Raw genomic sequence first — 16,227 nt, forward strand, 5'->3', positions numbered from 1 at the left:
CCATTAAATACAATCTAGTGATACCTAGTGCTAGTATACAGTACTATAGCAGTCTTGTCAAACAACAAACAGCTGAACACAAGCAGATAAATCAAAAACATGGCAGACAATCCATCGTACACTGTTAACTAAAACTCAAAACTATTAAAAATAGTTTTCATTCCTTGAAATAAAGCTGAAATAAAAAGAAATAAAATATAAATATTAGATGAAAAACGTATTAAATAAGAAAAATTGCCTTGGCAACTAACGGAAATAAAAATGAAAAGAAGCTAATTCAAAATATTAATAAATACTAGAACAGTATACAGTATAAATAATACTAAAATAACACTGACAACATGAAATAAAATTAATCCAAAGAACTATACAATTATTACAAAAACTGTATAAAAATAAATCAAACTAAATAAATATTTAACATTGACAGTACAAAAACTAATAATACTGACAAAAGCACATCAAATCACTAAACGTCAAAAAATTAAAACAAAAACTGAAAATATTAAAAATGAACCCAATTCAAAATATTAATAAATACTGTAATAGCATATAAACAAATTGAAATACTACAATTACTAAAACGAAACTAAATAAATATTAAAAACACAACTAATAAAAAAAAAAAACACAAAACAAAATTATTAAAACTTTATTTAAAACATTTAAATAAAAACTAATTCAAAATATTTATAGATGCTATAGCATATAAATAACACTAAAGTAACACTGACAACATGCAATTTCAGAAATATTTACAGTTATAGTGAGTAATCAACCTTGCTCTGATTTGACCCGGGCCACAAAGGATGCTGGGTAACCATTACCTCACTGTGACTGAGCGAACAGAATTGCTAAACCGCTAATAGGCTGATCAATAATGGCTGCTGTATGTTAATGTCCTCATACACTTGAGACAAGACATATGCAATTTTTCATTATATGACCCCTTTAAACATGCCCTTGTTAGGTGCATTTATTCAACACGGTCTTGTTGGTTCATTTTAATGCAGCTTGTTTAAATTAATTCTGGATTTGATTGACTACCAGTCAATAAGATTTTACTGAGAGGAGCCTTTTGATTCATTTGCCTAAACAGTTGTATCTGTTCCAGAAAAGAATTGATTTCAGTTTAGTCCAGGTCTTTTTCTTTAGTTTTCATATTCTTTTAATCATTTTTGGGAGTTGCTTATTCAGGATGCCAGAGCTGTTTTCCCAATAAAAAGTTAATTATGTGAAGGTTTAAAGCAGGGTCAAGCGTCAGACAAACACACTCAATACTTCAGAGCAGAGTATATGAACTCAGCTCTGATTGCACAAGCCTTTTTATTGCTTTGCTCTGATGATATTTCTCACGGCTGACACTGTATTGGAGTTTCCAGACAAGGAAAGAGTGAATCCTCAAGTGATGGTTTTGTTTGTGTCTAGCTTCTGAAAACCGTTTTTCATTCGATAAAACCATCCTCCTGAAGGACAAGCTCCAATTTTCAATAGCTTATTTATATTTGTTCTTGGCCTTCTTTAGCATAAAAGATGCCTTTAAGGAATTTGCTGAATAAATTAATTGAGTAATTATGCAAAATGTTTCCTTTTGTGTTCTACAGAAGACATAGTTTGGAATGACATGACCTGCTGTCTAAAAATGGACAGAATTTGGAGGTGTAAATGGATTATTATTATTATTATTAAGGTCAAGGTACGAACAACCAAACAGTTTGCTTACAGGAATAGTCCACCCAAAAATGAAAATTTGCTGAAAATGTACTCACCCCGAGGCCATCCGAGATATAGGTGAGTCTGTTTCTTCGTCACATTTGGAGAAATTGTAAGGAACAAATCCATCATTAAAATGTAACTTCAAACCGTTGCTTCCTGCTATTTTAATAGCTTTCTCCAGTGAAAAAATCTGAATCAGGAGAGAAATATGCACAGATCAACAATAAGCAGAAACAGTCCAAAACAGTTCTAAAAAAAATAGGTGGGTGGATTTTTATAACAGAAGATGGACTTTTTAACCGGTGGAAGCATTATTATGGATCATGATATTTTGGCCAGAAGCAACAGTTTAAGTTAAAAACGCCTTAGTGATGGATTTATTTCTTACAAACATGCAGCTTTTTGCTTCACAGGATGTCAACTGATGACTGGAGTGGTGCGGATCACTTCTGGATTATTGTGATGTTTTTATCAGCTGATTGGACTCTCATTCTGACGGCACCCATTCGGATCCATTGCTGTGCAAGTGATGTAATGCTAAATTTCTCCAAATCTGTTCTGATGAAGAAACAAACTAATCTACATCTTGGATGGCTTGAGGGTAAGAAAGTTTTCAGCAACAACATTGGCTACCAGAAATCGCTTACTCTGTCTTTAAGACATCTCAGGTCTTGTGAAGCCTGAAATGGAGACACGTTTATATGCGGTCTGTTCAATCCCAGTCTCACATTATAAATGTATGAAGTGTGGGATTGGTCAGTGCTATGCTAATATATTCAGATAGACACTGTTATTTTAAATTGTAATAACATTTCACAATATTACTGTTTATTATTATTGCATTTTTAATCAAATAAATGCAGCCTCGGTGAACATACCAAACTTTTGAACAGTAGTGTATGAAAAGTACAGTATTACATCACAATCACATAATGTTTAGGCAAACTTATGATGGGATTTCAAGGCAAAACTTCAAATGCTGAAACTCTCTAGATTAACAGGGCAAGTTATCATTTCTGAATACAGAAGTTTTACCATTAGTGCGATGTATTTTATGTAATATTTGTAACATTATCTTGCTTTAATGGGGAAAAAACATTATTTGTCTAGCAGAAGTCATGCCCTTTTCCAATAGATATTTTCTATTATTGTGTTCCAAAATAATTCTCCTCCGAGAGTTATCCATCTCTTTTAATGAAATATATTCCTAATTTGTTTATTGCTACATTTTGGGTCATGGATACTTAAACCTTCCATTAAAAACTTGCGTTCAGTCTTCACAACATCGCCAAATGATAAGTGCTTTCTCATTAATTGAACAAGATCATCGGATTACGCTTTCATCATGATAATGAATTCTTTATGAACAACAGGAAAATAACAGTCATAAAGTTTTAAACCCATTTTCAGTGATTCCACTGTATGAGATGCTAATACCATGGTATTTTAATAAATACCATTACACAAATTTACATACTATACCACTTAAACGAGAAGGTACTTCAAAGAATAGCAATTATACATATGTCAATCACGAGTATCTGATATCATCACTTCACCACCATAGCACTAAGGTAAGCACATCTCTATGATAAGCTAGTTATGTTATCTATGTTATCTAGAAGTGTTGTTTTTGTGCGAGCAGTGGAAACAATGACTTCTAAGTATGGCATTTTGGCAGAAACTATAGTTACCATGGTACATTTCTGAAAAGGGTACCTTACATGAGCTATCATGAGTCTTAATGAGGCTGTTTTCTCAAACACGCTGTGTTTCTGCAGGGGTCTCTCTCTCTCTCTCTCGTTCTCCTCCTCTGAAGTTCAAAGTTGCTTTCTCTTCAGCCAGAAAGGCTTCATAGCTGATGCGAATCTTGCGAGATGTTTTGTTTTTCACTGAATTTTTTTAATAAATCGGATGCTGATCAGAGTAGGCAAGACCGCGGGGGCTGCAGCGGGGCGTTAGCATCAAATCACCAAACACCGCTGTCTACACTTCAAACCAGCAGCGCGTGCCAACACTACAACGCTGCCGTTATAATTAACAGAACTATTTACTCTGCAAGCTTGCATAGCTGTTGTTAACTTTAATTCTACGTGCTAAAGTATTGTTACTATCTAATATACAGAGTTGAATTAGTTGCTGAGTATCAGAACAACGCACAGTGGTGGAGTTTCAATCCCGAATGAATCAGTGTTCTGGAATGAATCGGAGGAATGATTCAATGACTCGATACTCAATGACTCGAGACTGGATAGTTTTGGAAAACAAAATGGTTGAATGCCTTGAATATGTTGCCAACTCATATTGTTTGCCAAATTATTCATTCATAAACAAAGATGGTCTAAAAATGGTCTTCTAACTTTCCTTCTTGGATTCAACCGTATTTCATCCCGCTTTATACATAACACAAATGCACGATTTTTGTGGCTTTGTGAGAGTTTATTTAAAAATATGATTTAATTTTAATATTATTCTTTTCCTCTACATTGTATACAAGTGTTTTATTTTTCACTTTCTCTATGTAATTCATATTTTAGGCATAGTTGTCATTTCCTTGTTCATGTAGGCTATGTAATTCTGTGTTCTGCAATAAAAATAAAAAAAGTAAATACAAATAATAAATGGATGAATGAATGATTTAGGCTAATTAATCACTCATAAAGACAGTCCCTTGTTTTGTCCCCGAATGATCCATAGTTTTTAAACGATTCAGTTACATTTTTCAATGACTCAATACGCTCCAGAGTGAAGTGTCTGAACGAATCGGTTGAATGAATGATTCAATGACTCACTCATAAAGATGGTCACTTGTGTCGTTCTTGTACTTGAACGAATCAGTTAAGCAAATGATTCAAATGACTCTTTCATTAAAAACTCTTGACACCTACTTGTAAAACTATGTAGAACCTGCAAAAAGAGTCACCAGGTACTGTTTTTAACACTTCAATGTGATTGATTTGGTCTTTCATTTCCGGTTTGACATATATATATATATACAATATATATATACATTTTTTTTTTTTCATTTTCTAACATATTATTTGTTACACTAAACTAGACATAAATGCAAAATAACTTTGCAATGCAAAATCTGTTTAATGATAACTACAACAGTGTTGCATTGTACTGTTTGGCTTACTGTTTCACATTCTACAAAAAATACATAGTGCATATGTATATTCTGTGCAGTAAGCAATATGCAAGTGTTAAACTCAGTATGTAGTCACTGGTTAACAGGCATCAGGTTGATGTAATTGTCAGGTTATTCTTAGTGGAGTGAGACCTTGTACGGGGTTGTGTTTTTTTTAAGGTGGGGGTCTCTGAGATCACAAAGAGATGGTGTAAAAGTGTAATGACTTTCACAGACCGTCCACAGAGACAATCACACGTCTGTCTGTTCCTAAAGAGTGTGTGTGTGTGTGTGTGTGTGTGTGTTTTATCACACGTTCTGACAGTTTCATGTTACCAGACCATGAACGTCTGCACTGGACACTCCATCCTTGACATGTAGACAGCTATAAAAATGTGTGTGTGTCTGCGTGTGACTCTCATAATCGAAGTGCAGCTGGAGAAGGAGTTTTCGGTCTTATGAGCTGGACTGGAAAGAGATTAATATTTAATAGATGGTTATTTTCCCCCCGCTGTGAAAAAGCAATACACCAATCAGCGTCAGTGCACTTCTATTAGACAACGACTCGACGCTTAGTCTCTCTGACTAATGAGAATGCCAAGGTTATTCGCGTCCAGCTCCAGCAAACAAAACAGACTGATGGAAAAGAAAAAGAGTGGGTAAGAGAGAGAAGCTGTAGAAAAGAGAGAAAACAGTTATGCTGATCATGCACAAAAGTTTTGGGTTCAGGATTTTTTTAGTGCTCACTTCATCAAGGGCAGAGCAGGCAACACATTTGGCCTTCAGTTCTGAACTAGTTTTTTTTTTCTGTGCTTTAAAACTCTTTGGTCTTAAGAGGTGAGATATTTCTCAACATAAATTTGTCATTACAGCCGTTTCCATGGCGACCAAGTCATGCCCCCAGCAACCGAACAGCATCAAAGGCACACAGTTACAAATCCTGCTTTATAATATATAAACAAAAACTTTTATTTTGGATGTGATTAATTGCGATTAATCATTGCCCAGCACTACACACACACACATTATATTTTTATTTATTTTTTACGTTCACAGGTTATAGAAAGAATGCTTATTTCCATCAGGTTTTAACTGATCATAAAAAAAAATAAAAGATATTATCATGCCAAAAAGGAAAGTAATTTCATAGGTGGAACTAATATTTTTGATCAAATATTGCAAAGACATTTCTCTGTGGAATATTTTTGAACTGATTAATTGCAGTGACAATATTTTGACTAAGTCTCAGTTTGCTTCCCATTTTGCTGTCTAGGATAAACAATTAGGATTTTAAACCACACCTTAAATCTCAGTTTTCTCTTCTGTTATTTTAAGGAAGTTCTTGCTAATATGATTTCTCATTTTGATGTTGTGGCTGAGCGGGGGATTGTGGGTAATGCGCTGCGGGCTGCCGCCCCAGGCTGTGGGGTTGTGGTGTGAGCTCTGGGGTATGAATATGAGAAGCGGTAAAAGAGGGCTGAGAGACGGAGATCCCGAGCAGGGATTTGGTTAGTGACCCGCTCGGTTTTATGCCTCTGGCTCTGTGTCTTTGTTGTTCTCACTCTCTCTCTCTTATTCTCTCTTTCTTATACCTTTGTCAGCAAAAAGAGAGTGAGAGAAGGGGGAAGGTGAAGGAGAGGATTTTCTTCTGGTTAAAGCGTATTGAGTGGTCATCCAAGTGTGAAATTAACAGACAGAAATCAGTGCCTCTTACATATATCAAAATATGCTTAAAAACTGACCCTGAGTCTACCACATGAACACACACACACACACACACACACACACAAATGAGGCCCAAGCCACGGCCAAGGACATGTACACATATACACATTCCAGCAGTCCTGGATTACAAAGTGTGTTTAGTAAAGTTCTTTACTCTAAAGTTCTTTCCATCCATCCATCCATCCATCCATCCATCCATCTATCTATCTATCTATCTATCTATCTATCTATCTATCTATCTATCTATCTATCTATCTATCTATCTTTCAATCGTTCTATATCTATCCATCATTCTATCCTTCTCTCTCTGTCTGTCTGTCGTTCTATATTTTTATTTGTGTATATTTGTTATTAATATATGTGTATATTTATTTTTATAAACATAATATTTTGCATTATATATATATATATATATATATATATGTCTATTTGTTTTTTTAGAAATATAGGTTTTAAAACAAATACTACAATTAGAATCATTTATTGTTATAATTAATGTATTATGAATTGAACAGATATCGTCATAATTGTTTTTAAAATATTAAACTGAGATAACGTTTAAAAAAATGTAGAAATGTAGAAAACAATATGTATCAATCATCAAAACGTTCATTTACATGAATTCATTTACTACTTATTAGTAATGGGCAACGATTAATCGCGATTAATCGCATCCAAAATAAAAGTTTTCGTGTACATAATATATGTACATGTACTGTGTATATTTATTGTGTATATTTAAAGACACACACATACAGTATATATTTAGAAAATATTTACATGTATTTACATGTATATATTTATATTCATGTAATTTGTATTATATATAAATATATTTAATATATAAGCATAACATATTTTTCTTAAATATATACATGCATGTGTATGTATTTATATATACATAATAAATATACACAGTACACACACACATATTATGTACACAAAAACTGTTATTTTGGATGTGATTAATCGCGAATAATCATTGCCCAGCGCACATAGACATCAAAAGGGGCTTGAGCACCTGCCCTTTTTCTTCCTCGAGAGAAAGTGCCCTTTTTTCTGGGTTTTTGTTTTCTTCTTTTTTAAATAAATGAATATGTTTGTGTGTGCGTGTGTTTCTGTTCGCGCACAGCTTTACCTGTCAAACAAATAAAAAAATCTAAATATCAGATCGGGTCAGGAAACGTTGAGACGAGTTCCGATGCCTTTCTCCCTCCGCGTCTCTGCGCAGCACAGCAGTGTAGCACACATTGATCAGCTGAACATCACAGTCACAGACAGGCAGAGAGCCGCAGAAGTGAAGCCCTCCCTCCCTTTCCAGTTATGTTTGTCTTGGTGTGGAGGTGAGTGGTGATGAACAAAAGCCTAAGCTACCTGTGCCTCGAATTTACAGCTAATTATAGGCTACAAAAGGCAAATATAGTTAATTTGTCTTGCTAACATCCATGACTCATGAGAGCTACAATAGCTAAAGTTTAGCTAACTAGTAGGTTACACCAGTGCACGTTCTTTCGCTGCATGATTCAGTTTATTAAAATGCATTTAGAATGATCACACAATTCAAGATAAGGGGGCAGAAATGTATATATTTATATAATTTCATAGTTAATCAGTATCACGTGAGGACTGACATTTTTTTCATCAAAAAGCAGCATGATGTGATTTTGATTTTATACAGCAGTTAAATAAACAAGAATTTAATATTAAGACACTTACGTTTTAGACACAATACTGACTGTTTTTGCTCTATTTCGCCAACAAATATAATTCCAATTTGCGTCTCTGAGCAACATGACGCTGTTCTTTTTCCTGAATGAATCAACCGTTTAAATGATTCGGTTCAGATGCAATGACTCGCTTATGAACAGGGACTTGCTGCCACCTACTGGCGGTTTTAATTTCACATTTAAAGTACCCTTTCATTTTTTTTTTTTTTTGGTAAATAATTTCAAATATCAGTATTCAACGTTTTATGTTTAAAATATAAAAAAAGTATTAATGCATTTGTAACTGCAGGTTAAATACATTCATGTCCTGCATTAAACAGTGTGCAAATGCATCTAAATGCACCTTCAAATGCAGCTTCTGTGTTTTCTCTGCACTGCAAAGATTAATTTTGTCAATACTGATTTCAATTGCTTGGTAACAGCCCAAATGACTTATTATTCTAATTGACTGATTAAATTTAAGAATTTGACCGAGAAGATGATGCACACTTTTGGAAAAAAGGGCTTTATAAAGGTAAAAATGCCCATAAAAGGTAAAAAATCTATTTAAACTTATTGGAAAAGATTAATTTCTATCACTGCTGTGAAACAATCACCACACAGAATATGCAGAATATCAAAAACTTTAGGAATCAGCTGTCCAAGGTAATCAGCACAATAACACACTCAGCAAAACATCGTCTAATTATCGTTATCGATAAAATCCCAGAAAATATTGAGATATGTCTTTTGTCAATATCGCACACCCCTAATATATTTAGCGTTTTGTTTAGAAAAACAAACCTTTTTTCCACTTGAGCCCCTGCCCCTCAAAATGTCTGTGCACATCCCTGATATATACAAATTTTTACATTTTTTTAATTTGTAAAACCACCTCAAAATCATTTCAACCAATTTCCTCAAAAAAGTAAAAACTAATTTGATTCTGTTTTTATTTGCACTTGATAATTTCAGGAGAAATATCTGAGGCAAAGGTGACAAAAATTTCACATAACTGAATTAAGTCTCCTGAGCTATGAGAGAGACACGTCTGTGAAATCAGACAACTCTGGGTTTGAACATTGATTTGGACAGGCTTAAATAATTCATAATGAAAAAAAACATGATAAACCTTATCCATTTGAGATGAAGTAGTTTCAAACTAATGCATGAGTTCTTCACACACATATGGGTTCAGTGCCTGGCCAGGCTTATTACCGTAATAAAATCAAATAAATTAAATTAGACCTGTTTCTGAAGCCTAGGCTGTCAAAGTCATCGTGACTTTCATGGGTTACAGAGAGAGAGCGAGAGATCTCAGGAGATGCAGCCTGTGAGAATGAAAGAGAGGGGGAAAGAGGGAGAAAGAGGGAAGGAATATGAAATTGGAGCATGTCAGAGGAAAGCAGGGGATCTGAATTTAAAAAACAGACTCACCGATACGGGGACGAGTGGGCGGGAAATGGAAAAATAATGAGAATGAAAATGTAATTATTCACGGATAGGGTTTGCTTTGGTGTCCCATTTCTTTTTTAATCATTAGAGGCATGTGTTTTTTTGTGAGAATTATGAGATATATTAGATATACTATTATTTAACATAAAACTCCCTATACATTTCCAGTCTATTGAAATAAGGTAGTACACATTAAACACATTGAACATCATTAAAATAGATTTTTGGCCTGTCACACATCACAGATTCTTGTCTGTATTCAACAATTACAATGACAAAACAATATCATCATCTGCTAAATGACTAATCATTTTGATATTTGATATCTGTGAAACTGACTTTCGATTCAGTGTAGTAAAAAAAAAAAAAAAACATTAAAAGAACTATTAAATTATTTTAAATCTCACATTTTGTGCGTAACCCAGTTACCACATGATTTCTGACCACATGATTATATAGGCTATATATATATATATATATATATATATATATATATATGTTGATATTTAATAGACTAATAAGTATTATATTATATTATATTATATTGTTACATTATGTTACATTATGATATGATATGTATAATGTTACATTATACATTCTAATATGCTAGTTTGCTGCTCAAGAACATTTTTGATTATTATCAATATTGAAAACAATATTGTTTCGTTGATTGAAAAAATGATAAATGTCTTTACTGACACTTTTGATGAACTTCATTTTTTATTATAGAAAATACGAGGTACTGAGTGAAGGAAAGAGAGGTGAAGAGAGGTGAGTGCAGATGTACACTAGAGAGAAGGAAATCTAAATGGACAGAGGCATTATGGGAGATCAAATTCATCATTAGGTCAATAATGATGCTTCACCTACCCATATTCTCTCTCCTGCCTTCAGTCATATTTGGGGCCTTCGGTAGATCAAAAAGGCATCAGCTTTCTTATCACTTAAACAGCCTCTGAAATGGATGCCTAACGCACACTGGGCTCAGAATTCATTAGCACTGAGCTAGATAAGACCTTAATGCATACTAAACATCTCTGCTCCATATATATAGCATTAGCGGCATACATTAGAGGAAACTTTGCTTCTGTTGGGTTTGCTCGGAGGATCCAGTTCCCCTCGGCCTGGAGGTTCAGACGCCTGTAATTACAGCAAATATCTACAGTATACACTTTAACTCAAGCGTCTCCTGAGAAAAAGACATCTTGTGGTATCTAATTATTTTTCTTCAGCTGTAGAGTTATTCCTCTGATCCAAGTCAGGCTGATTAAGCTTTTTCACCCACATTTGATCATTCAAACACAAGCTATTACAACAATACGGTTCAGATTAAAAATTCATAAAGGAAAAATCAAATCAGATGGAGGATTTCAAGCTGATATTTCCACAGTGGTCCCAGTAAATGAATTCTGCATTTATTATGGATCCACACTATTAAATTGCTCACATTAGTAAACAGTGAGAAAATGGAAAATATATTCATCCTAAAATGATGTTTATTTCCAGGTTGAAAAAAGTGTGGTCTCAGACCTGTGAAACACACACACAAACACACACACACACACACACACACACACACATATATACATAGTTATAATTACACACACACACACACATTTATATATATATAATTTTAGATTATATAATTTTATATAATATTTAATACATAATTGAAATTGGTAAATGTATTATTTAAAATTTTAATATTTGTATAATTCTTACACATGCTATAAATAAATACGCTAGAAAATCAACACAACCTCTCCATAGTCTCCCTTCGGAGGGATTTTACACTTTATGAACCAAATTCAGCATCATATTTGGACCATGAAAATATTATTCAAACCAGAAGTGTTACAGTATTGAGGGGAATGTATATAAATGTAAATTTTGCTCTGATTTTGCAATGCAATTCTTCACAGTACATTTGGGAAGTAGGTAATCCTCGTGCAATACAGCTTATTTAATCTCGCCATGAAAAGACCTTCTAATAATTGCCTGTAATTTTTTCATCCATGTGAAACGCACAGTGAACGTTTGTGTGTGGCAGCTTTTGCTATAGCTTTGAGAGGACAGAATTCCTCAATGCAAGCACAACCAGAAATAATCAACACTGCAGGGAAAATGGCTTAATAAAGCGCCATTCTGTTAAATAATACATGAAATAAATGGCAAAAGGTAAGAAGCAGGGTTAGAAGTGAGGGAATAAACCAGTAAAGGAATCCTCACAGTGATATGCAAACAAACATGAGCGTGATATGACTGTGAAATGAAGAGAGCAGGTGAAGGCAGCCAGTCGAGGTGATGATGTGTGTGTGTTATATCTGCTGAGCTTTGCCATCTGGACATCTGATTAGAAATGAATAATTATGTCATATGGCACACAAGTGAGATTGTCACCAGAGAGACAGATGTGTAAATGTGCATGTGTTGAAAGAGCAAAGCAAATCTCTCTAAAATTGAACAGAATGCAGATTTTGAGTCTATAATAACCATCTGGGTTTTTGACCTTTTGCAGAAAATGCATTAATTACAATAAACCAGTGTGAAGTGGGATACTAGTATACTGTGCAAGAGACTATACATCAGGGACGTTCAGTTCATATAAGCTGTGAATGCACTGCACACCCAAGCCATTTGAGAGAATGAGCTAAATACTAGCATTACTATAAATTCCCTGATCATTTGAGGTGTAACAGTGTAACATAAAGCTTGCATAATAAAATGTGGGAATACATATGTAACGGTCTTTGCCAAACGACAGTAATTTTCTGCAAATCTGTGCCAATTATGGAGGGTTTCGGGTGAGCAGATCCACTTTGCTGCCCGAGCTCTATTGCTATGACTTGCCAATTTTGTTGCACATTCTCATTGGTTTGTTAGCATGTGGGTGATGTCATCATGCACACTATTGGCAAATGTTGCATTAAATGCATGCACAGACAAAATGCATTACATGACAATAAACATTTCAAATAGTATGCACATGACCTCACCACATTAATGCAACAGGAGGTCTCCAGTTATCATGGAAAGAAAAAAGTTTTAATTGTAATTTAGAGTAAAATGTCAACATATTTTAAATTGCACGCAATTTTTAATTGCAATTTTGTGTAAAATGTCAACATATTTTAATTGCATGTAATGTTTAATTGCCATTTTGTATAAAAGGTCAACATTTTTATTTGCATGCATTTTTGTAATCACCATTTTGTGTGAAATGTCAACATTTTTAATTGCATGTCATTTTTAAAATCGCAATATTGTGGTTTTTTTTTTATTGCGTACATTTTTTTAAAATGCACATTTTGTGTAAAATGTCAACTTTTTACAAGTTATATTTATGTGCTTTTAAGCATTTAATGGACAGGAAAGTAGAGAGCAGACAGGAAAGCACTGGGTGGAGAGAGGGGAGCATGCATTTTGTAATCACCATTTTTGTGTAAAATGTCAACATTTTTAATTCCATGCATTTTTAATTGCCATTTTGTATAAAATGTCAACTTTTTTAATTGCATGCTGTTTTTAAATCAACGTTTGTATACCATGTCTTTTCACTGCCTGATTAGCAGCAGTTAGCAAAGGAGAAGAACTTTAAATATGCTAAATTAAGAAGTGTGCAATGCATTGTGGGATACAGTGTTGAACACTATTACTTCACATTTTGTAAATGACTCTTGACAGTCAAATCAAATCAATCAATCAAAAAGGGAATGATTAAAAAAAAGTCTTCTGGTTCCATCACAATGGAAATGGAAGGTCAAGAGCCCATTGCAATATGGTATTGTTACATGCATTTAGCTGAAAACGCATATCATGCACAATATACATACTGCACATTTCAGAAATAGTAGGATGAGTAGCATGCAAATCCAAATATAGTCCAACTCACAATCCAACAGCTGTGCACAAATGCGGGAAATCACGAGCATATACACAGTGCAATCTGCAAAACGTCTCGGTTACGTATGGTAACCCTTGTTCCCTGAAGGAGGGAACGGAGACGTCACGTCGGATGACCGACGAAATTGGGATCTCGCTTAGAGGGACCAATCTACTTCGAGTGTAAACTAAACGAGCTTTTTTAAAGGTCATTTTGTGTAAAATGTCTAAATTTTTAATTGCACTTTTGTGTAAAATGTAAAAAAAAATAATTGCATGCCATTTTTAATTGCAATTTTGTGTAAAATGTCAAAACTCTTTCATTGCATGCAATTTTTTAATTGCCATTTTGCGTAAAATGTCAACATTTTTAATTAAATGCAAAGAAAAGGCATGTGACATTTAATTAAACATGAAATTTTGAAATGACTGAAATAGTAATTTCTTGTAAAACGTACTCAAATAATAGTTGCTACATTTAGAAGTTTGAAAAATATTTTTTTTTACAGTATAGTGTACTGTATAAAATACATGGTATGTTGCCTTTTTTGCATTTGAAAGTGTAAACAATGTGGAACTAAACATTTCAAACAAATGCTATTTGGCTTTTTTTAATATCATGCATTGTTATTGTTATATAACTCTATAGTCAAATCAAATAATGAGTCAAGAAGGGAATGATTTTGGTTTATTAGTCACATTGGAAATGGAAGGTCAAGTTGAGCCCATTGCATTATGGGATTGTTACATGCCTTTTGCTGAAAACGCATATCATGCACAATATATATGTATATATATATATATTGCACACTTCAGAAATAGTAAGCCAAGTAGTCTGCAAATCCAAATATAGTCCAACACACAATCCAACAGCTGTGCATATATGCAGGAATTCACAAGCACATATGCACTGCATGAAAGGGAACAGCACATAAACCCAGCAGACCTGCACAAACACCTCATGCTGGCAAATAAAATGGAGGGGGAAAGGGAAATACGGATATTACGCAAAACATAGTTTGATAGCATACCATTCCCAATAAACTCAGCCAGGCGTAAGCCAGCATTCACATACTGAAATATACATTCTCCCTGACAAGCCACAAAAGATCAATAATGAGTTATCACAGTAAGACATGTGGACAAAGAGACAGGATGAATAAAGAAACAGGACAGAAACTAGAGACCCTTCTCTCTCTCTCAGCACCAGACAGATGATGTAATATCCTGTAACTCCTCAGGATCTTGTACGACCAAACTCGAGAAGCACGTCTCTAATGTTTGTTTTATACTGAACTTACATTGCTTTAATATTCTTTCCATGTACCTGCACTCTAACTTTGTGTAAAAAAGTTGTCAAAGATGTGAGACAACCGTGTTAAAAAAGCGGCTGGCTAAGTGAGTATTTTTGCAAATTATATTTTAAAATGCATGGTTTTATGCACACGATTTTGAGGTAATACCTTCTGTTTGGCTGGGTAAAACCATGGCATTTAAATTACTTTGCAAATAATACAATATAATGGTTTTTCAATTATGGAATTTATTCTAAAAGAGATTTGAAAATAGCACTTCGCAGAATAAAATATTTAGACTAGTCCCTACATTTCTGGGCTTTTCAAAAGTTTTTTTTTTTTTTTTAAACTGAAAAAAATTAATGCAGTTAATTAGCAAGGATGCATGAAATTGATCAAAAATGGCAGTAAAAACATTCACACGCAAATCAGCATATTAGAATGATTCCTGAAGGATCATGTGACACTGAAGACTGGAGTAATGATGCTGAAAATTCAGCTTTGAATCCCTGGAATTAATTACATTTAAAAAATGCATTCAAATAGAAAACAGTTATTTTAAATTGTAATAACATGCCATAAAATTACTGTTTTTACTGTATATTTAATCAATTAAAGCAGCCTTGATGAGCATAAGAGACACAAAATCTTGTGATACACCAGTCCCCACACTTTTGAATAGTAGTGTGCGAGATTTAAAGTTTTAGATGAAGCAATGATGCAAAATGTAGATCAAAATGCCAGTTCTTGCATCATCGTCCAGCTACACGCCTCAGTAGGAAAGAAAAATGAGAACAAAATGGCCTGAAATCATTTCATAAGCTATACGACAGGGCCATAAAGCTGACCTTTCGATCATGTTTTCTCTATTTGGCTCCTGATAAGAGACATTACGGGCCCGATGAGGACTGTTCTCAGGTCAGTGTGTACATGGTGTTGGATGGCAGAGATTAGTGGAGGATTATTGCAGACCAAAACAGGTAAATGGTGCCGGTGACTGACGACTCGTCAATACTATCGACCAGCTGATCAGAGGATCTTGAAGCCATTAGTGTCAACTGATAACACTGTGCCTATGTGTATGCGAAAGCTCAGATGACAGTGGGACTCTGATCATAGAGCCCTCTAATATTAGTTCACAAATTCTGTGTTTTCAATTCAAATTTTTCTGGATTCTGTTTAAACTGGTTTTTAATTGAATTTTACAAAGAAGAAATGCAAAAATGTAATTCAAACATTCTTTTCATTTTTTGGCAAACAAAAAAAAAGAAATGAAATGAAAACAAAAACAATTGCGATACTGTGTAGCATTCCTTCA

Source organism: Sinocyclocheilus rhinocerous, unplaced genomic scaffold, assembly GCF_001515625.1.
Source record: "Sinocyclocheilus rhinocerous isolate Xijiao unplaced genomic scaffold, SAMN03320098_v1.1 scaffold257, whole genome shotgun sequence".
Taxonomy (NCBI): Eukaryota; Metazoa; Chordata; class Actinopteri; order Cypriniformes; family Cyprinidae; genus Sinocyclocheilus; species Sinocyclocheilus rhinocerous.